The 23,508-nt window shown below is 39.0% G+C and overlaps 1 protein-coding gene across 3 annotated transcripts in view; it reads right to left on the bottom strand.

Annotated features, from left to right (window-relative positions):
• Positions 1-23,508, bottom strand: part of tafa5a (TAFA chemokine like family member 5a) — a 329,946-nt gene that overhangs the window by 117,539 nt on the left and 188,899 nt on the right. The window lies entirely within an intron of this gene.

Raw genomic sequence — 23,508 nt, 5'->3', positions numbered from 1 at the left:
GCCGGCATCTCTCTCTCTCTCTCTCTCTCTCTCTCTCCATCTATCCTTGTATGTTCCTCATACAGAGATCGCCTGATTTTTTTTCTCCCTGCTTAGCTCCAGGTTACGTCACAACTCCCCCAAATAATCTCCTCCAGCTACAAAGCATGAGATAGCGCTGCTGGGAGAGGATGTTTCCACTGATAAAGAAAAAATCAGCAAACTGTGGACTGCATCATATTATGAGTGTCGTGTTCAGCTGCAGGGGGCGTTTCTAGGTTTTGAAAACATGGGGGGCTTAGCTCCGGGGAAATATTATTAGATCAAGGGCTTTTATTATTTCACTATTTCTTACTTTTTAAACATATATATTGCCTAAATATTTAGATACAGAGCTATTTAACACTTTGAAACCTCGGCAAACTGGCTGGATTTCTTCTGAAAACATGTGAGAATGGCAATGCAATGAGCAATGCAAAAGAAAATTACCCAAAAATTAGCAAAAAAGAAAAAAAAGAAAATTAGTTTTAAAAAAAGAAAAACAGAATAAAAGAAAAAACTCAAAGGAGAGCACTTAAACAACTACAAATTCTGGAACATAATTTTAAATATGTAATTGGTAAAATCTGAAATACATTTTTTCCCATTTTTAAAAATGATTTTCTAAATCTACTATTGCAATGCGTGGAACATTTCTTCCCAGTATGCTCTTTCTCTTTTCTGAGAATTTGCTCCGGGTTCAAAGGTTTAAATACCCGTGAAAGGCATCGGAAAGCAAAAAAAGAAAAGTGAACTCGCTCCAGGTTTCAAACGTTTAAAAAACATTCAAGACTGAAGCCTGGGACATCCAGGTCTAACAATGCCACAGAAAGAAAAAAACTACAAATTTTAGGTGAATTTCCAACACCTCATGCCTAGATGTTGCAGAAAAGTATATTTAAGTGTGCAGAGGAAATCCTGCACCTCCATATTAGCCGAGCCTCCTGGTTATTAAAACGAGCAATAGCCTGTGGAAAGTTCCCCCAAAGCCACCCAACACAACCAACTGTTTTAACAAGCTGTGTGACATGTAATTGTCATGAAAAGTCAACTAAATTGCATGTGCAGAGTAGGTGACGTATTCCTTTAAATACTTTTTTTCTTCTGACCTTAAAAAAGCCAAAAGTGTAGAAAAGTAGTTTGAAAAGTTTGAAAGAAGTTTGAAAAAATTCTCTCTGTTTGCGAAAAACTGAGTTTGCACATGTAATGAGGTTGACACAATATGGAAATGGTTATAATGCATAATTATTTTATATGTTTTGCATGAACAAATATATATTCCTTTTGCAGTGCCGGTGCAAGCACATCTGGTGCCTTAGGGAAAGTCCACCACCCATAAAAAAAAAAAATTAAAAAGTACTGTTAACTTGTTCTTGGGTGGAAATGCTGATTTTAGGTTGATTTCCTGCACCTCATCCCTAGATCTTGCAAAAAAAAAAACGTGTGCAGAAAAAAGTCCTGCACCTCCACATTAGCCGAGCCTCCTGGTTATTGAAACGAGCAATAGTCTTTGGGTAGCCTAGCCCAAGGCTCATTCTCAAAGAATATTCAACATCCCCTGAAACCTATTACACATGTAGCCTAAAATTTCATCATATTACAAACATAAAGAATTGATGCCGTTGCAAATTCTTAATAAGCCTTTTCTTCTCTGTTCTCAAATCTGATGTTTAAAAAAGGATATCTTGATCCTGAAAGCAATTGTACTGGAGGAGAACCCATATTGAGCTGTAAAACAATAGCTTGTGTAATTCCCCCTTCTACTAAGCACCATTGTCTCCTTTTTATGTGTATTTCTATGTGTCACGTGACATGGGATATTCAGTGATTTGGAACAGACTGGTCACTTTTGCACGCAATAATCCATATGGCTGCTCAAGTGATCACAGCATTTAAAAGCAGCGTTTCCCCTCCGCGGGCTACTTGTGAGTTTTTTTCCCTGTGTCTGTGTATTTATAATTGAATCCGAATGACATTGTTGGACGACTTGACGGTGCCACTCAAACTAGAAAACTGTCATTGCAGTGTCAATAAGGTTGGCCCCTGCAGCTACTCGCACTAATTAGCTGTTAACAGTCTCTGCTGACTGGCATGCATGCCAGACAGTGTGCATGCTCTGAATGTGTGTTTGCATGTCACCATGTGTGTGTTTGTGTCATGTTTGCATGGATGTGTTGGAGAGGGCCTTTTTTTATTCGTTTCCTGACACCTACCAGCCTCCTCTCTCCAACACTGTGATCTATCCATCTACTGCATGGAAAGCAATTAACAGAGACTTGACCTCTACAAGGATTTGGGGTGGGAGGACTGTATGTGTTCCTGTGGCTGTGTGGGTGTGTGTCTAACATTGGCATGATGTGCTGAGCCTACATGTATACGACTTCTATACTCACAGGAAGAGCGGGTAAACTAAATATAACTCATGTGCTTGAAGCCTAATTAGGAAACAGTTGGAAACACTGAGACAGGAATGATACATTTTGATATGCCGGTGGAACCAATTACAACTATTCACAAGGTTTCCATCTTGATGCACTTGTGACTTCTCGCCACATGCACTTGAACTTGTAAAATAGTCCCAAAGCACCTGAACGATATGTACAGCCTCTTAAAAGCAACTGTTTTAACACCAATTCAAGGGGGTAACGGCAGTTTGCGTAATTGTGTGGAAATATCTAGAACATGAAACGAATGCAGCTTTGCAGCTTCTACACCTACAAGTAATTGGGCTTTTTTTCCATTAAGTTATTTATAAACTGGAAATGTGTGGATCAACATTCGCCTCACTCTTTAGTCAGCTGTAGCTTCACGTGGCACCTCTAGACATAGCGCGCTTGCAAGCTCAGTATGGAAAGTCCAGTGTGGAGAGAAAACATGGTGAATGATGCTGGAATTCTGCTCTTTTCACATGTCTTTGTCAAAGCAGCAAAAAAGCAAGCACTGATTTATTTCCACGTATGTTGTGCATAAAGCAGAATGAAGCAAGTGTTTACTTTAGTGATTTAAATCAGCCCATACACCTTGCGTTTTGTTGACATTGAATTGGCGTCTTCATTGTTGCTACATGTGTGAATATAATAACGTAATAATAATCTCAAAATCAACCAACTGTTTTCCTTCCCTATACGACAACAGCGTAATATTTAAGTTATATAAATATTGGGGAGTGGAGCCCTGAGGGGCAAAGTGAAACATTTTTTTTTGTAGGTGAGGGAGAAACAAAAAAAAACAAAAAACACACAACCTCAAGTTAAAAAAAAACAGCAACCTAAGCCAATAAGAAGACCCATCACTGTCCTTTTGTTTGCCAAAAAATCATTTAAAGACCAAGTAATGTATGTTTTCTTCCATACTGACATTACTTATATATGGAGTAAAGAAGGCCCAGGAATGGCCATCTGTTATAAGCCATGCTCCCAAAATTAGACAAAGTCAGGGGGTATCAAGATGATAAAACAATGTTGAGTATGGTTCTTGAGCTGGTAAAGCAGGTCCATGTTTCCCCGGACCCAAATCAATTCATGTTGCATGTAAAGTTACATGACGGGCTAAAATATAAATATTTGTATGTCCGTGTTTTATATCCTGCGTGTGTCTCTGAACTTCAGTTTTATCACAAAGTACACAGGGGCTCATTGCACTACCGCCTTAGGGACCAACTATTCTGTCTAGACACTATTATAAATCCCTGTTAGATGTTTGCTTGCATTTTTTCTAACCCCTTTTTTATATTACAAGGGGATAGCAGAATGTTTTGAGATATGTTTGGGAGCACTGTGGAATTCTTTTTCTTTTTTGTCTCTTAAATTATTAAACCATTTCCTTCCCCTCTATCCTCACACCACCCACCTACACTGCTGCCATGTCTCCTCTCTCACTTTCTCCTCCTCTATACTGCCACCCCCTCACCGCTGCTTTTCCTTGCCAGGAGCCAGGAGAGGCGTTACTTGCTTTGTCCTCTGTGCAGGTCACTGGCTGTGTGCCAGACAGAGCCCATGCCAATAAAAGCCATGAGTAATGGCCTAAAACTTCTACATTCGCTGTGTTTCCCATTATTTCCCATGGCCAATAAATCTGAAGGAGGGCTTAATCAAAGGGAAAAGCTGGAACATACGGCTCATGTCCAGCAAGGTGTCCAACACAAAGATTCTTACAGTTTAATCAGAGATAAAAGTTGAGGTGGCAGCCACCAATATGGCTTCCCGTGTGACCCACTTTGTCTTCTGACAGGTGGAGCTGTTTGGGCAGATGAGCATACTTCTGCTGTCTGTCATGAAACAATGGCTGCCTCTGGGCCACTGGGAAGAGGTCGACTCTAAATAAAGTCCTTTAAGAACCTAATAGACGGATAATTAAATAAATGTTTCATCATCCACAAATTACTCAGCGCAGAGTCCAAGTATCACAGCTGGGCTAGGTAGTCCGTGTACAATGATCCAACAGGATCCAGTGGACAGATTTTACAGTATGCAGAATTTTCATTTTAACTTTAACTTTGTCCAGGATCAGAAAAAAAAATGATGTGACCCGACTACATCATCTCCACAATAAAACACCTCTGTTTGAGGTTCAATACATTCTTCTCTTTTTTTTTTTTTTGATAGTTGATAATTGATACTGACTGATAATCCCTATTAAATCAGAGTATAAACATATGTAGGCTATTACATAGTTGGTTGAAATTAACCAACAAAACAAATCATTGCATTAATACGTTCAATGAAGATTTTTCACTGAAAACTGCTGCTGCAGCTGAAAAGGATGCTATAGGAGCCATGAGAGTGAACCTAAAACATTAAAGCTGCAGGTCGGAGAATCAAAATGATCAATTGAAAGACACTTAAATGCTCTGTCGAGTTATGGGAAACTGCTGTGTCATGTGACAGTCATAGACTGTATAAAAATAATAGATGTAGCCACTGTGACATCACCCTGTGGTTTGTGGACTAATGTTTTGAAACCTCGAGTTTGGCATTGTGACCGTAACCATCTTGGATTTCTGGAGCCAGAAGTGACCATATTTGGACGAGATCGCAGCGCTAACACTAGATGCTAGATTGGTTAGCTTCTAATTTTTGCTGGTGTAAACATTTGCAAAATGTATTTACAGGAAAAAAATAACATCAAACTCATTATAGTGAGTTAGTACAACCAAATACTGAAAAAGACTTTTTTTTCCAACCAAAATGTTACAATTAACTTCCTGAATGGAAAACAAACTGACAAAGCTAAAACTACTACTACACCTATACTTTGTGAATCTCAGATTATGACAAGGTTACATTACCCAACAAACGTTGTTGCAGTGGGAGCAACTTTACAACAGACAGCAACAACTTGGCACTCAAAGCAGCCATGCCCTTAATTATGCATTTTTAAGCTTTAATAACAATTAAAAGATGACTTACACAAAAAGTCACCACCCGTTCAGTTGTCACGAATGATGAAAGTAACCAGAAAGGCCAAAACTTTTTTATGTACCAGGCTATAAACATGGATTTCTGCTGTAAAGTTGGGCGTTTTAACACAGGGATCGTCTCACTCTCGGAGCCAGCCTCAAGTGGCCATTTGAAGCAGTTTTCGGCATTTCCACATTAGCTTCATTTTTCAGCCCTGGAAGCTGCAACTCGCTGATAATTCTCTGTGAGTTATCACTATGAGCAATTCCTTTCAAATTTTCATTTTATTATTCAAAAAATATTGATTAGAGCAGCTTTAAGCATCAGTGTTCTTGACATTTCTCACAATAAAAACATCAAGTAAGTGCAACAACACAAAGATAAACTAGTTATTCTAATATATGTGCAGTCAGCACCGAGACAGACAAAAGGGTAAATGGAAGAAAAATGGCAGGCCCACAAGAGGTCAAGTTTCTGTTCTTCCTTAAATAATTTCAAGAAGGATCTGTACAACCACCATGGATATGTGGAGATACCATGTATCAATCATCCTACCAACAGAGGCCTCTAGCTGCCAGTCACACTTCTCACTATCAAACACTCTTCACTACAGATGTAAAAATCACCTGAGTGAAGTAATCCATCAGAGGAAACACAAAGTGCCAATTGGCTTTGTAAGACGTTCTGTTTAATCAGTATTTGCTTGTGCTAAAATTGAGTGTTCTCATATGCCATTGTGTTTCTTTTTGCTCACTGTCAATCACCTGACACCCACAGGAAGGAAACAAAGCGTCTGCCAGGAAATAATCCATCAAAAGCATCACCTTAGACATCTGTCACGTTCATTTCTTTGTATTTAGGAAATGTTTGTTAGCTGGGACGTCAGGTAATTTTCCACATCATAAAGTTTTGAGTTTTTAGTGAATATGTCTAATTTCACACATTATATAACACAACAAAGTGACAGGAAGAAAACTAAAGATAGAAATATATGAGCTCCAAAGAACATACCACTGTCATTTATAACTCGATTATTTTGATGATGGGCTTATTATTAGCCTTAAAGAAAAGACAAATTACTTTTAATCACCGTCATTCTATTCTCACTATGCCCTGTACCTTGTCCACAATGTTTAAATGTTGATATAAATCATGGAGGCATTTTTAAGTCTAGTCTAGTTTCTGTAATATTGTGCAATGGGTGATGTGAGAATTATCATATTCCGCTGCATATTTTGGTTCTCACGTGTTGCCACTCCAACAATTTCATCTCTTTGGCTAGAGATGTCAGTTTCATTTAATTAACGGTCTAATTTTTAGGAAAAACAAAGGAATATAATGCAAAATACAAGGGGGCTTTTCTTTTAGTCAGCACTGTGTGAGACACAGTGAGCTTTAGTCAGCACATTTCAGGGCACTATCCTTTTCAAGGTGGTGAAATGTCAATGTTTTATGATGTAAATGACTCACATTTTGTTTTATCTTATCTTGACTTTGCTGACAAATAGCCAGATAACTGGGGTAAAATGCTGAATAAAGTACGCACTGCACACCATTTTGGCTAACTAATGTAAGCCTTGGCTGCTTAGCAGTGAGCACCACCTTTTTTAGCTGGGAGCTAGCTATTGGCACAGCTTATTTGTGGTTACCACTGCTAATGCTGTCCAAGTGGTGGCTTCATTGAGCCACAAAAACCCTTTGAGCATTGTTAAGTACATCAGCACCACAAGCTGTGCTGACACTGTTAACAGTGATAACAAAGCTAACAGTTAACAATGTGGCTCAAAATGTATTCACTTACTTACTAGGGCAACCTCGAGACAGGAGGGTGGGCACAATGTTTCCAAAGCAACACTTTTGTGTCACTATGGTGTTACTACTGCTACTCCCGCTACTTGCAGAGTGATCAGCATGCTAGCCAGTTCCCACCAGAGCATTGTAATGCGTAGGCTACTGCAAGAAACTGAAGAGTAGCAAAACCTATAGAATGACCAAAAATATCCATGTTAGCCATTTAACAGTTAATTGCTGATATCCCTATCCTTGGCCAGTTTTTACTAATACTCCATGTCTTGAATCTATAGGCATATGTCAAGAATTTTAAGGAGGTGATTAAACACAGTTGAAGACACGTGTTGATTTTAATCTCAACATCTTGAATGCTTAAATTTCCTGCTCTCTTTAACACGAAGCAGTGTCATTCACACTGACTTCAGTAACAAAGTTATTATACTATTAATTATTAACTGTACACACACAGCACACATTTAATTAGGTCTTATTATAGGAAATGTAATATATTGAGCTGACAAACACCAGATAGACTCATCCTCTTGAGTCTCTCACTAAGCTTCTTACATTTCCTGTAGCCAGAGAAAAACAAACAAGCACCCACATGCACCCACCCAGGAACATCCTCTCCATTTAGTCTCCGTTCGCCTGATCTTTATTCATCCATTATTCCTCTGCATCCAAGGCTCACCTTGCCTGTTTCCATTTGTTACCAGTTAAGTGCTACAGTATTGCAGATAATAATTGACATAGTAGACTGTATTAACTTCACTCTGTATTAATTATTCATTTGGTTTTCATCACTTTTCATCTTCCAAGTTTCACATAAAGAGTGGAGGCAACTGCTTTATCAGCAATGTGAATCCATGGTATTGGTAACCACAAGAGTTGCAGAAAGTAAATAAAAAATAAAACTGAGCTGACTCACTGTAAAAATGCCAACTTATGTTCTTAGTTGAAGTAGTAGCAGCTGCAATTCAAGCAAGTCTCTGGCTTCAACACAAGTGACTCAATTCTAACAACTTATAATCCTTAGCCCTATGTTGTTTTTAACCTATATTTGTTTACATACAAAGGGTTACCATTAAAAGTGTGCAGAATTAGCTATTCGTATTTCTTCTTTGCAATGCACCTGTAGATATACACAAAAAACTACCAATCGATTACTTTGATACTAAAGAGAAAAAATGTTCTGGAGATATAAAAAGCTGTTTTTTTCTGTGATTTGAGACTTATTAATTTCCAATAGACATAGCAGACAATGGTATCCCCAGAAAGTGTATTTTACACTGAATCTAGAAATATGTGTATAATGTATGTGTGCTCTGATTTAACTGAGTGATAACTCCGAGAGGAAGTGCAATTTTTCAGTGCACATTGTAGAAATTGCGATATTATGCACTATAAGAAGGAGTAGGAGGAAAACAAAATACAACACTGCAAAAAGTAAAGCCGAGTCGATCGACCCTTTAAACCCTTCAACAAAAGCTTTTCTCATTTGAAGACACTTTGTTAGCGTCTTTTTATACATATGTCTGGAGTCACATGTTTTTCTCAGAGATCAAAATTAAGACAATGTAATGTCACACTTTCTACCACCAATCCTGATCCAGATGGGACCGTTACCGATACAGCAAACAGTGCATAAATCAGACACTACAGCTCATGTGGGAGCAACTTGACATCATCTTACTAATGGTAAAATGAATAAGCCAAGAAATAAGAAATCACACTCTATTAACAACTGCAACTTTTAAGCGACCATAATGCACAGTTATGAGTATCCTCAACAGAAACAAACAAACAACTAAAGGTACAATTCTAATGACAAAGGTATAATAAGGACAAATAATTAAGTTTCCCACTGGACAAAAAAACCCAAACCCACTAACATCTACTAATATCTGGCTTTTGTATTTAATGGTAAAGGTATTCACTCCCTGGTCAAATGACTTTGCAGCAGTCACAGGTATTTATCAGCTCCAGCTCTGATCAGCAGTGGCTGAAATACAAAACCCTGGTGGATGCGCTAATTTTAGCCCCATTGCTGGCACAATGTAATGACGGGTTGACACAAATTACTGTCATTCTACGTCCAAGCAGCACCCGAACATCATTCAAAGTTTAGTCACAACCAAGTTTGAAAAGGAGACTGGGTAAGTAGTTTCACTAACCCCCATGTTGCTTTCTATTGTTTGTTTCCAGGATGTTGTTGATGTGAAATGTGACACAGCAGCATCAAAAAAAGAAACAGAAAGGTGTATTTGTTTACTGCAGAGACCTGTACACAGCTCTGGTCTACGTGCAGTGCAGATGTCTATTGCTTAATTTTAGCAGGAGTTCCAGCATTTAAATAAAAGTGCATACATGCCATAATTTTAGTGGAAAAGGGGTATTAGTCATTGTTATAGAAGTGTGTCCCCTTGAAATACTTTGCTTTCAACTGTTCATTTTTAAAAAAAACAATTCTCAGTGTCTTTAGAAAATGCATTACATTTTGCATACTCTTTTGCAAAGAAGCAAACTTTATACAGATAGCAATAAAAATGCCTACACAGATCAAATAGAGCCCCAAAAGGAAAGCTAATAAAGAAATCATTTCTGGCTGTGCAGCACTCTCCTGCTGCCTGTTTTCCGCCTTCTCGGTGGACAGAAGACAAATAAAAGCAACAGGACTGACAATTAAATATTAAACAAGAAGTCTCAGCAACAGCAAACACAAGTGTATCTAATGTTTCTCTCCAGGGCAGAGGTGTGGGTAATGTTACCCAGAGGACAAAATATGAGTCTTAAAGTCCTAAAACAACTAGAAATTTCAATCACAATGACACACGAGAACAAAACAAACAAAACGACAAACTGAACCAACCAATGTTTGTTCTTGTCTCTAATCCTTGCCTACGTCCGCCAGGTTGTAAAGATTTTCTTTTCAAAATATGTGGAATAAAGATTGCAAACACTCTTTGAGATTGCAATCTTTACAAAACAAGTTTGTACAAATGGAGTGAATATAACAAGCGGTCTGTGCTCCTTCTTATTAATCCATTTCATATATTACAGCCTGGACTGGTCAGATAATCAGAAAATATCTGTAAAATGCAGGTATCCTCAATATATAGATACCTTAAATGTCTTATTTTCTGAATAGACTTGGGAATGTAATTATCCTGGCTGACAAAATAGCTTTAATATGAAAAATTAAATATATTGCCAGAAAATAACCTGATGAGTTTCTTCAAAGCACACCATTGGAGGAAACTGATTGCCTCAAAACAATTAAGTTTATTGAATCTAAAAAAGTATTTGATTCAAGTGCAAGGAGCTCAGCCATTTACTAATAAGATAACTTAGGTAAATAAAGAAAATATAACTTATTCCATTTATTTAATGGAACTTAAATCTATGAAGTTTTGTGCACACAAATGTTGCATTTCTCCAAACTTATTAAAATGTGTTAGTAGAATTTTATCTGAGTCAAGTTTTATGTACTTAGTTTATTTCCACCAAATCAGAATTTTTGCATTCTATTTGTGACACGTGTTTTGTGGCTACTCAATTCATTTGAGGAAACCGATAACCTTAAAGCTTTTAAGTTGTCTTTAACACAAAATAAACACACGTCTGACACTTGTATATCGTTTAAAAAAAACAATAAGTGTCATGCCAAAATGCAATACAAATATATTCATTGACTATTCTGCTTTGGTTTTTACTTTTAAAGCCAAAAAGTTCCCATCCCTGATAGATTTCCTTGATTATGGAGTCTACCAAAGCGTCCCACATCAGTGTCAACATCTCTGACTGGTTTCAGCTCACGTTCAATACAAGCAATCCAGGACGAAAGCTGACTTCATCATTTAAATATTGATCAACTTTTGTAATGAGGATGTCATAGTCAATCTGTTAAGAAGTAATTAAAAATCAATATCCTATCAAGTTTAAATGAACCACACTTTCTTTTTTATTCTGAATCGACCGAAAGAGGGTTAATTGAGTCTAAATTTTCATACCAATCTTCTATGTAAGAAACATCGTCACTGGCATTAAATGTGGTGAAAATCTTCTGTCGGCACACTTGGGAACAGATCACAAAGCACTGGGAGGGAAGATACAAAGAAAAAAGCTTTCAAGAAGTATGTTTGGCCTTCTGTATGAGCTCTCAGCATACAGAGGAGCTCCTCTGAGAGCAAACAGGTGAACAAAACTAGAGAGTGCACCACACAAGAAAGGCAGGAAAAGATATGTATGGAAATAAGAAGGAAGTCAGAAAGAAAAAAAAAAGGAAATTGGTTGAGTCACTGATCAGGGTGATAATATGTCTCTTTGCCCTAGTGAAATAAAAAAAAAAAAGACTTAACGCGAGACATTCATCATGACACATTAAGCCACAGTCCACAGCACTTCTAAAGCTCACTAATTAACACTTAAGGTAAGCAGAAAAACGACAAGTTGTGGTTGGTGTTTGACGAGGCAGACCGTGACTTGACAGGCTGCAGTGACTTCTTGAAGTTATCAGTTGTCTAATAAGCAGGAGTGGACCTGCTACAGCCCAGGATTTTGCTGTCAAGTGGCCCTAATCTGATACACCAAAATCAAACCAACACAACATGTGTGCTGACCAAAAACAATAAGTAAAAGAACACAAAAAACAACTTGTTGATTTGTGATGTGTAATATATCTAACAATGAAACTACTCCTTCAAGGTTTATCTTCCCATGTTTGTGTAAACAGACAGCAAAATTCAAAGCTGATTTGATGCAATAAACACCTGATGCCTAATTTGGCTGGCTGCTTAGAACCAGCAGACTCTATCCACATGGAGCACACTATATTCACTCTACATATTCAAACAAAGCGCACTATATTTACACAGAGTATCCATACCAACTGACATATCATTTTCTCATCTGTTGTTGTGTGAAGCTTTGACTCTGCCCTCTAGTGCCATAAACTGGCTGTATCTGTGCTATCATAAAGGACAAAGGTTTGAAATCTTGAAAACATTTGAAACCAGTGTAAAATACATAAAATATCAAACTACTCCTTTATATAGCTAGTCCAGAATGTCTATAGGCTCCTTGCATTCACACATGACATTGCTTGCATACTGATTTGCTGATTAAAATGCCACTTTGTTAGTGACAACATCTAACATCTGCACATGTGCGCCACAGTACATGCATATTGATCATGCAAATGTGTGGCAATGACACTTTTGACATGTGAAATCTGAACGCTACAGCAAACATGTCAAACATGTACTGTATTTTTTATGCTCAGTGGGTCATTTACCGCACACTTCGTGTATATTTCAATGCAGCTTTAAGCCCATTTTAAATAAATGATGTGTTGCAGGCTCTGTGTAAACCTGCTGCGGGATGAAAAGCAATACAACGAAAATTGAAAAGCAGCAATAGCTTTAAAGCAGGAAAGGCTGTGGCCTCTCTGGCCAAAACAAAATTCAATTGTGAAAATAGAGTAGATGATGATAATATTTGGTAGCAGCATTGTCTGGCAAGGTAAAAAAAAAAAAGAAAGAAAAAAAGAGCAGTTTCCTCTCTCTATTGCTGTGACCTTGAGTCACCCTGGCATGCCTGCATTCATCTGGGGGAAAAAAAGGAAAGGCAATTGAAAAGAAATGTGATTATTAGATGAGCGCATGTAGTAGAGAGGGAAACAGAGGCAGAAAGGAGTAGGAGAGGCATCAAGGAACAAAAAGAAAAAGGAAGGGTCAGACATTGAGAAACTAATTTTTATGTTTTGGGGCATGAGGACGACAGGGAGTAAAACGTATGAGGTGACATGAAGGGTGAGATGATTCACAATTTTGCAGCGACGCTTGAGCAGAGCGTCAGACACTAACACAGTCTGTCTGTCACCACAGGCAGCTGATGGACACACATTATTGGATCCACATACCACCTCTTTGCTCAGCTGCAGTTCCTCACTGTAGACACACGGCCTTCAGTTTAGCAGTCAGGGATTGTTTGAGGATAAAGGCACACACAATGAGCTCAGTATTAAACGTTGAGAGGAAAACTAATGAGCTTTTGTGTTATTTTTATGCTTACTCTTGTGTGCAGTGTGTTGTCGGTTTTCTTTGCTGATAGCCTAATGTAACAATTTCCCATGCTTTTTTGGATAGAACGGTGTATATGCAATGTATTATATGTAAAATGAACAGTAGAGTTTCTGCATTTTTGTTGCAAGGATAGCTACAATTTTTTGCAGTTAATTTACAGTTAATAGCTAAATTGAAAATGTTAGCTGATATATTTTATTTAAAGCAAAGAGAAGCTTATGTACATATACAATGAATACTGTGTACCACAGAGGTGTAACAATGCATCAATCTGGATCGAAATATCGATTAAATAATCAACACTTCAAGATTATCAGTGCAAGTGAAAACTTCGAAATATATCGGCATCTTTAAGATACACTTTTATTTTGAAATTCCAATGACACATCTGTGACACCACTTCCGTCCAGGCACACCTCCTTCCTAAACATTCAAACAGTGCTAGCACCAGGAAGACAACAGTAAGCGACCAATAAAAAGCCAATGAGGATATTTACTGATATTGTCTCATATTGATTGCAAGCACCTAAATTGAATCAAATGAAAATCTTGTCAAAACAGACCCTATAATATCAGCAAATATTGAATCTTTGACCAAAGTATCAATGTAACATTGTAATGTGGTGAATCTTGTGATTTATACTTTTAGCACACCGCTATCATTCATTTGAAATTATGTTTCTGGCCACAAGCCAATGTATGTCCAATATTAACTCTGCTTTGAGCTCTGTTTTTGGTCTCCACCAACTCTTGAGGTAAATTTTCAGCTCTATAATTGCTAAATGCTCCACTAGAGATCAGTATCAAAAACCAGTACTAAACTGGTTACAGTAAAAGACTGGTCAGTAATGATATATATATATATATAAGCTTCTGGACAAACGGTGCTGCTGTTGGTATAAAACTGGCTAGTAATGTACCTTATAAAGGAGATAGCTTTATAAATGGGGGCGGTCTGTGAGGTCATTGCAACACGTGGATGGAGAATTCTTTAAAGTATTTAACAGCTTTGTTCTGCTCCGCCATAATCGAATCTATCAAAATGTCTTTATGTCATACTGTTGAATCGTGCTTAAATCATCCTACACCGCCCCAATGATAATAATTGAAGGCCGATACTACTGCCTTTAAGAGGCATGCTCTTTTTTTTTAGCGAGCGAAACCAGACAACCTATAAGGCATCCACTGGTCAACCGTGTTGGCATAGCTTGTCAGGAAGGGGGCGAAATAACACTCCAAATTTAGGCTTTTTGGTGAGGGAACATCTGGCAGGGCCATTTTCAAAGGGGTAACTTGGTTCCCAAAACCTGAACAATCCATTGGTACCAAACATGTCAGAATAGCAGGTTGAGAAGGGGGTGAAATGATCCTCCAAATTAAGACTAAATTTTGGTGAGTGCTTTTTTCAAAGGGGTCCCTTGAACCCTCACTTCTAGATATCTGAATGAAAATGGGTTTCCACGAGTTTCCTCTAAATTATTACGCTCCTAACAATCAATGTATTCCTTTAAATTAAAGCTGTATATTTCTCTTTTTAAGGAAACAAGCTATGTGTAGAACAATGAATTGGTACATAACACATTTAAACAGAAAAATGTTAAATGTACTGGTATTACACTATGCACAACAGGTCTACTTACTCTCAATATTGAAATAGTTTTCAACCAGCCTATACACTAAAACACCATAAAAAATCCCAAAATTCAGTTATGGCTTTTAATTTTGAAGTGCCACCCCAAAACTTTAAAGGGCCCCATCTGGCCTCCCCTATGAAAAAACTTCTAGGGGAGCCACTGTCTATAAATAAAGGTCCTTTCTGACCGTTGACTACGTTTGCCAGTTCATTTGACAAGTCACAATCAAAAGATTGTCTAAAAGCGAGAAAAATATTGTGACAGCTTAAAGTGAGAAGATGAGAAGCAGACAATGAGAGAGAAAAGTGTGTGAGTGCCAACACGAGCTGCGAGAGAGAGGAAGGAAAAACAGATGGACGTGGACAAAGAGACAGAAGAGACTGAGCGAATATGAGAATGAAGACAAACACTGTAAAGATAGAGCACCATCCTCTGGCCTCTTGTGGGCTCAAACTCCCTCTGACAGCACTAGAAAGACAGGGGATCAACCCTGATTTCAACCAGGCTTTGTCTCTTTACACCGTGAAAATATGGCCTGGAATCCCATTATCCCCGGCTATAGAGATGTGAGGGCTCCATCTTCATCTCTAACTCCATGGCACAGAGGGTATGGCACCACCTGCGCTGTGTATATATATATATCGAAAGTCTCGCCTAAAAAATAAAAAGCTCTCACCCATTGTTATAGGCTCGAGAGGCTCTTTAGTTGAAGGGCAAATAGAGCGAGAGTGGAGAATGGATGACACTCATTTCGAGCGGCAGCCGCATTCACAATCTTCTGTAACTTTGGCATGCCAAGGAAAACCTTAAACCCGATTTTCTCTGGAGTAATGTGTGGAAGGGGAGCGCACACATGCATGTTCATTCACACACACACACACACACACTCACAAACACACATCACTTAGAGAATTGAGTCGGTGACAAGAGCTAGATTTGATTTTATCCCCCCCTCTGCTTTCTCGGCTCTCCTTAGGGCCGTCGCACAAACAATCTCCCGGCAGCAAAAGTAGATATGAGATTAGTTTTGCGGGGTGTTGGCAAGTGCCACATGTTTGCTTGCTGGCCCCTGCAACCTGTATCTCCTCTACATATGTGTGTGTGTGTGTGAGAGAGAGAGAGGCGGAAAAAGAAGAGAATTATCACACGCGAGAATTTATAGATCAGTGCTCCCGCCCAGATGTACAGGAGCGGCGGCACACAAGGTTGCATCGTGCGTGAGTCAAAGGCAGCCTCTAACATATTCATCATCACATCTCTCCTACACACACACACACACACACACACACACACACACGTATATATATATATATACAGTATTTACAGAGACACACACATACACCAATCCCAGATAATCATCTCCCTTTGTAGCCGCCAAGGGCACAAATGTCTGGTCTTGCTCTCACGGCAGCAGCTGATCCATGAAGGAGTCAAGGTGGAGTCAAACGTTTCTTTTGATATGACACACACACACACTCACTTCCTCTCAGCTTTTGCATGAACCACAAGAGTGATGACAACAACATACTGTTAGTGTGACTAGAGGCTGCAGGCTGAAAAAAGAGGTTTGTTAATTAAATGTATGAAAGAGGTAGAGAGGAACAGATTGAGAGAGAGGACGACTGAATGAAAGAAAGAGAGAGAGTGGTTGATTAATTGAAAGTGAGAGGGGCAAGCTGATTAAGAAGAGAGGGAATGGAGAAAAAAAAGAGAGTTCATGTCATGAAAGCTTCCTCCAGAAGCGTGCTATCAAGCAAGCCTCCGACTCTGATCACTCATGTGTTTGCATCTAAAGTAGGCCCAAAATGCTTGGAGGGCAATGGCGATGTTTCACAGCAGCACTGAGCATTTACATATTTATCCGCCGACAATTTTCTGCCCACAAATGCGCATTTTCTTTTTTTTCCCCCCACGTTTGCTTTATTTATTGATTGATTTGAGCGCAGTAAGCGTAAAAAAAAAAGAAAAAATGCATAAAAATGAGCTGAGGCTTGAGTTTTCTCTTTCGAAAGAGCATTAGCATTTCACACACACACACACACACACACACACACACCTCTGACTGTATTGTACAAATAACCCCTCCCCATATGTTTGCACACACACTTAAACACACACACACACGCACACACACACACACAGAAACGCTGTGAGGTGCTCAGAGGTAAAAATCCAATATTCACATCCACAAACTCATAAACACATATTAGCTCAAACACCTTAAAATTCCCAACACATACATCTTTCACACACACACACACACACACACAAACACACACACACAGACACACGGTCTGCGGACTACTTGGCTGGGGCTGGACAGTGTTGGGCTCCATCTGTGCAGGGAAGTTGGGTGCCTGGCAGCCTCTTCGGGGCCGCTCAGCCATCCATCCGCCCCGTCCGTCCCTCCCTTCTTCTACCCGACCAGCCCCCCACCTCTGCTCACCCTCCCCCGTTTCTCTCCCGAACTGCGACCATTTCCATCCTGCTTCCTTTCATGTGAGGAGCGGAAGTGTGGCTGGCATCCACTGCTGTTGTTTGATACAGTGGCAGCGTGATGCCTGACTGCCTGCCTGGCTGCCACACACACATGCACAGAGAGACGCGGACGCGCACACACACAGGGCGGTTTGTGCTGGCTTCATGTCCTACCACCTATTGAGCGGAAAGCTCTTCAATGAGGAGGAAAACACTGGCTGCTTTAAGGGTCTCATGTCAAGAAACACACATATTCTACAGTACTGTTTATACACCAATTCTGTCTCCTAAAATTATTTATTTGTTGTTTAACATCTACATTCTTAGCTAAGACAATAGCATCCAGTTTTTGGTTGTTGCCATCTTTGGGGCAGTGCATAATGAGACAAAAAATAAGTATAATAACAGTAAATAAGACTTAGGAATAAATAAAGGAATAAATAATCATATGAATAATATACACTTTTGTCTCTATTTAGTCATGTTTTTATTTATTTCACATTATTTATTTATCTAGAATTGGCGACTGGGTTTCTATGTAGTATAAGAACATCACACAATCGGATTATAAAATCCAGTGACAGATATCCAGACCGCACTTCCTTTCAAAACATAAAGTCGATGTCGAAACAAATTAAAGGTATATAAATGTATTTTAAAGGGTTGTTAAACTCACATATTTGACATTTGTTGGAACCGATGAAGGAAATCTATCAATCTGTCACATTTATACCTTCATCTATACCTGCAACTCGATTTCTTGAAGCAAGCACCTTTACAGTTTCCTTGGACGGCCATCAAATAGCAGTAACCAACTGACTGTGTTATTTATAGTACATGCCACAAGCTTGCCTTTAAGCCTGTCAGGTTATTCCTCTCGGGGACTGACGAGGGCCCATAATCAAAGTAACTAACCTGTGATTTACTGAGCCCTGGGGTAAACATCTGCCGCCTGTCATCTGGGCTGCTTACAAAACACGACTATTTACATGCGTTTAACGGTGGAGGGCCTTTAAAAAAGAAAAACAGGTGCAAGGATTTGTGAGTCCTCAGCAGTTCTTGCTACTACCCTGCCAACCTCATCACCACACCCTTCTGTGCCTGGAGAAGTGAGGCAAAGAGAGAGGGAAGAGATGCGGGTTTCACTGCCTGCTCCCTGATTCATCTTTGGGTTTATTACACCTCCTCCCTTCCTGTTCCCTCCTTCACATCATGCCTCTCAATCACCTGACAAGGCAGGGGAAGATAGAGACAAGTTGTCGAGTGCCAGAAGTAGAGAGGAGAGATGGAAAAAGTGAGAGGAGGGGAGAGAACGTGAGGTTTGAGTAGATGGAAAATAAAGAAAAAGAACTGAAACTGTTCATAAAGTATGTGTGGGAAAATTTTTTAAACACAACCTTTGTTATGCCCTCTTATAAGGGGCTGCATGAAAAGTATAAGGTTTTTTTTTTTATTTAGGGTAGTCTTTGCAGGGGAGGTTTTTTGTTTTGTTTTGTTTTTTTTACCTCATATTATTATTATTTTTGCCTTGTGAGATGTAATCTGTTATATAAAAGAGATCTAGGTGTGTAAAAAAAAAGATGGCTTTCATGTGCGCTGCAGCTGATCACAACTCACAAATAGCTAGTAGTAGGGCAATTATGTTTCTTTTTTTAACACAATAGATTGAGTCATCTATCACAAAGAGTGTATACAGCCACTCAACTATTTTACATCATAACAAAAATATCTTTAAAAAAAAACCCTGCTTTGAATAGTGCAGTCTGAGTAAGTTTTGAATCAAATATTTCCCATTTCTTCTAATGGTCGGCAAAGTGAAATTTCAATCATTACTAATATGATCTGTTTATTTACTAGTTTTCTATTCAAATGTACAGAGAAGCTTGATTATTTGGTAAATAGCTTTGTGTTATTATCTCCAGCAGGCATAAACCTAGAGGGGATCATATATTTGATTGTTTGGGAGTTTTTGAGTCTGTGTATCACAGCTAATCCTGCAATCTACCATCTATCAGCCTGATATATTGTGTGCACATTCATGACTGTTTGCTTACGGACCTCTCATGGTTGTGATGACTAGTTTTTGTTACAAAAATACTGTTTTATGATATATGATATATGTTTTATTTTATTATGTTTTTTGACTTTTTTATACTGTAATTGACTGCTGTACCCTTGCTCTTAACTGGCTGGTAGGGGCTGCAAGTCATCAACAAAATCATGTAGAAAAGGGCAAAAAGCAATTTTGGAAATGTTCTGGCTAATGGGCTACAGTGGGCCACATCCAGCCTTTGTCTTGGCTCAAAAACTGACATCCATAAAAGAAATATCGTTTCATTTTGAAATTAAATATCAAGCAGATTAATTCCATACTCAATATGTTACCATCCACTACAATTAGGCACAATATCTACTGAATTAAAACCCAAACTTTCTTTGGTTATCTTTCCTATCATTTTGACTGTAGGGGACTATTCCACAGGAAATAACTGCCACAGGGCCCAGGTTTCTCCGTATTCATGAGTTCAAAGTCCACACATTATAAATTGCCACATAGTCAATTTTATCTCACAAAATGTAAACAACCCATTGGCTCAGAACATCAATAAATAAAATATATTGCAAGAATAAACAGAGATGGCACATCAAAATAAAAGCTCTGCGCTGGAAATTCACTGTACTTCAAAATAAAGCGTATTTTTTACAGACTTGACACCTTCCAAGAGTCACCTGTGGTCCACACAGAATGGAACCATAACCCACTTTTGGACCATGACCCACCAGTTGGGCATCACTGGTCTAGATTGGCCATGATCCACTTCTGCAGCCACAACCAGTATGTAGCTCTCTGGTTGAGATCTGCACTTTTCTAGTTATGTTTCCTTTTTGTTTTTGTCAAATGCCACTTTCAGGTGTGTTTTAGGGATTTATCCTTTATTTTTTTTTTTAGATATTGCAGGGATTTTTTTTTACTTTAATTGAGGGATTCAAAAATATCAGTAACACTGAGGAGAGTCTTGCTTTTTAAAAAGCTAAACATAATGTTCAGCGCCCCTTCCCCAGGCCAATACCTTTAAGACAGTCCCTAAAAAAGAACCATACCGCCTGATCATGCTATATATTTTGTTCTCCCATCATGCTTGATTTCTCATGACTTTCTTCTCTTCTTCTTTGCAGATACCTCACACCCTACCACCCAAACCCCACATTCCCCTCATATTCCCCATGTCCCCTCACTCACAGAGCTAATGGTGACAGATAGAATGAAGGAGGGCTGCCACAAGCTAATCGATAATGGGCAACTCAATTACCATCGCTACTGCCAAGCCTCTGGCTGATGGAGCGCACAACAGTCAACAGGAGGAAAGGTGGAGGCTAGGGAGGGGTTGAGAAGAGCAATTTTGATGAAGTCCTTTTCAAAGCTTTGCACTGAGTTGAAAGCTTTTGATAGCCTCACTCTCTCTCTTCATTGATTCTCTCTTGATTTCTAACCTCTCCCTCTTTCCCTTTATCTTTCTGATAAACTCTCTTGCACTTTTCAATTGTATTTCGCACCGAGCTCCGTCTTTATTTATGCCTCTGTCTTCCTCTCTATTCAACCATTCACGGTGTAATCAATCTCAGTGTCTACCGATGATGTGTATAACAAGCACCTATCAGTTTGTGGGCAGATGAGTGATACAACGTGTTTAGATAGAGAGTGTTGTCTAATAACCCAAGCAAAGCCCCAGCCTCATGACATAATCCACAGTGCCATGGGCAAAGTGACTCCAACATTTAGATAGATTAAAGCTAATCAATTAGTACACACAATCTTCAAAATATAAATTAAATTAATCCCAATAAAATGAGCTCAAATCATTAGCTTTCTCCCCTCCAGGCAAAATCCAATAATTATAATTGTCAATTTGCAAATTCAGAGGCCGAGAAGTATTTAAATCATGCAGAAAAAACACTTGACGGGGAGGGCCAATTAATTAAACTATTTCAACAATTTATTTGCCACATTTTAGCTGAAAGGACGGTTTGTGTGTGGTGCTTGAATACAAGCTTAGCCCAGTTTGAGGATGCATGTGGGTAACACTTTCTCCTAAAAATTACAGTCATACACTATAAAAACTTTTTTTTTTTTTTTTTTACAAATTGCATTTAATGTGAATGCATGAGGTCATATGAAGGGGATGGAGGGTGGAGGCTGGGTTGCACAAAGTAATGACTTTGACAACATTATCCTCAATATGTTGATATAACAACATACTCTAACTCACATCTTGTCAAATACAGGTGCTCGGTCAGCGGTCCTTAACTTCAAAATATGATGCGCTAACTCCTCCGTCAGTTTTGGAAGCTCGGGGCTAGCATCTGAATTTATGAACATTACATTCATTGTGTCTTTTCAAAATAAACTTCTTTTTTTCCACAAGAAATGTACAGATTTTCTACTTTTTTTAAAAGACCTTAGGGAAAAGCAACTGTCTGATGCTTCTCATACTGATGCTAAAGGGTGCCAACTTGAAGGTGAGACTGGGATGGATTTAAAAATGCAATGCAATCAAAACTTCTTTGCTATTGCAAATTAAGATCTTCTAAAAATGTAACAAGGTTGCCAGAGTACATGCATCATAAAGTCACATCACAATGGCATTATAGTTTCTCTAGGGTTTATTTAAGAAAAAAACAAATTCCATAGACCTTTACTGTTATAATATGCTTTAGAAGAAAATGTCAGAGAATCATATCTCAAAGCCTGAGCACATAAACTTGAAATTCGAAAATATGTTGGGTTTTTTTTTAATACTTTAATGAAAAATTCAGCTAGTAGAATATGCAGGCATTTCTACTGTGTCAAGGTTATTACATGTGGTAGGGAAGTGCTGATAAATATTTAAAAAAAAACCAAAACAAATAATAAGATAAGATAAAGCTGTTTTTTATTCCCCTCCCCCTCTGCCAGTCAACTTCATCCTTCTTTTCTTGGCCCGATCCTGATTGCATGCTGGGAGGCGCGACCTGCTTCTTTATCATCATAGAGCCAGGTGCACTCTGAGAGCTTCCTGCTTGCCCTTTATCAGCACTGACGACAGAGATGGCAGTCTGGTTTGTGTGTCGCTTTTTGTGTACGTTTGCTGGACGCGGGAGGAGATCATATTTTTTGGGTGCTTGATTGGGCGAGAGCAGATTATGTGTTTTGTGGATGTGCCCGCATGAATGTGAATATGCGAATATGTGTGTATTGGTGTCCTGGCAGAGTGTGTGTTTGAGCACAGGGATCAGATCCCAAGCCTCTCCCAGGGGACTCGGGGAGCCTGTCACTTCAAAGGGCCACAGGGCCCGTTGTGCCAGCCAGCCCGCCAAGGGGGAAATCCTGTTTATGTGGCAGGGCCTCGCTTGGCAGGACCAGTGGCTAACACCACAGCCTGGCGCGTGCACAGACTGACACCACCCATGCAGGTTTAAATCCTCAACCACATTGTGATGCCACAATCCAGCCCCTTCGCTCCACACAGGCAAATATGTCTGAATAAGAGAGGATAATATTTCAGGAGGGATCAGTGCTTTGATTGAAGACCTCACCCTGGAGTTTTTTTTCTGAATGTTTAACAATTAAAATATCTGATTTGGCATCAATTCTTGTGTCTGATACAACGACTGTATGATATTTTGCCTGGTGGCCTCTTGCTGCCTCATGCTGTGCTTGCAAAATGAGAAGCCCACTTTTACACCCTCAGTGTAGTCAACAAAAGGGAAGAGAAAGAGAAAAAAAAGAGCCCTAAGCCTTCAAAGTGGCTGACTGGGGAGACAGAGAGGGAAACAGCTTTGGCTTTAAAACGTTTTGAAACACTTTTATCTCATCAAGCTCGGCTGATCACAAAGGAAATTGATCTGTACTAGGGAAGAGGTTCTTCAGTGCACTTTGTACTCCTCGGTGATTTGCTTGACAGGTTCCTACTGAGGGACTGGGTTTTGAAGAATGTTTTGATGAGGCTGGGGAATGATGTTGATGTGACGCAAATGTGTCAGACTGTTTTGACTTTGTTAAAATAATGATTGAATGACTTTTGATGAGTTTTTACATTCAGGAACCTCTCAAGTCAAATACCATAA

The sequence above is a fragment of the Plectropomus leopardus genome, chromosome 22 (assembly GCF_026936395.1).
Source record: "Plectropomus leopardus strain MGB_pleo_1.0 chromosome 22, ASM2693639v1, whole genome shotgun sequence".
NCBI lineage: Eukaryota > Metazoa > Chordata > Actinopteri > Perciformes > Serranidae > Plectropomus > Plectropomus leopardus.
Note: the sequence above shows the minus strand (reverse complement) of the source record. Positions and strands in the feature narration are given on the sequence as shown.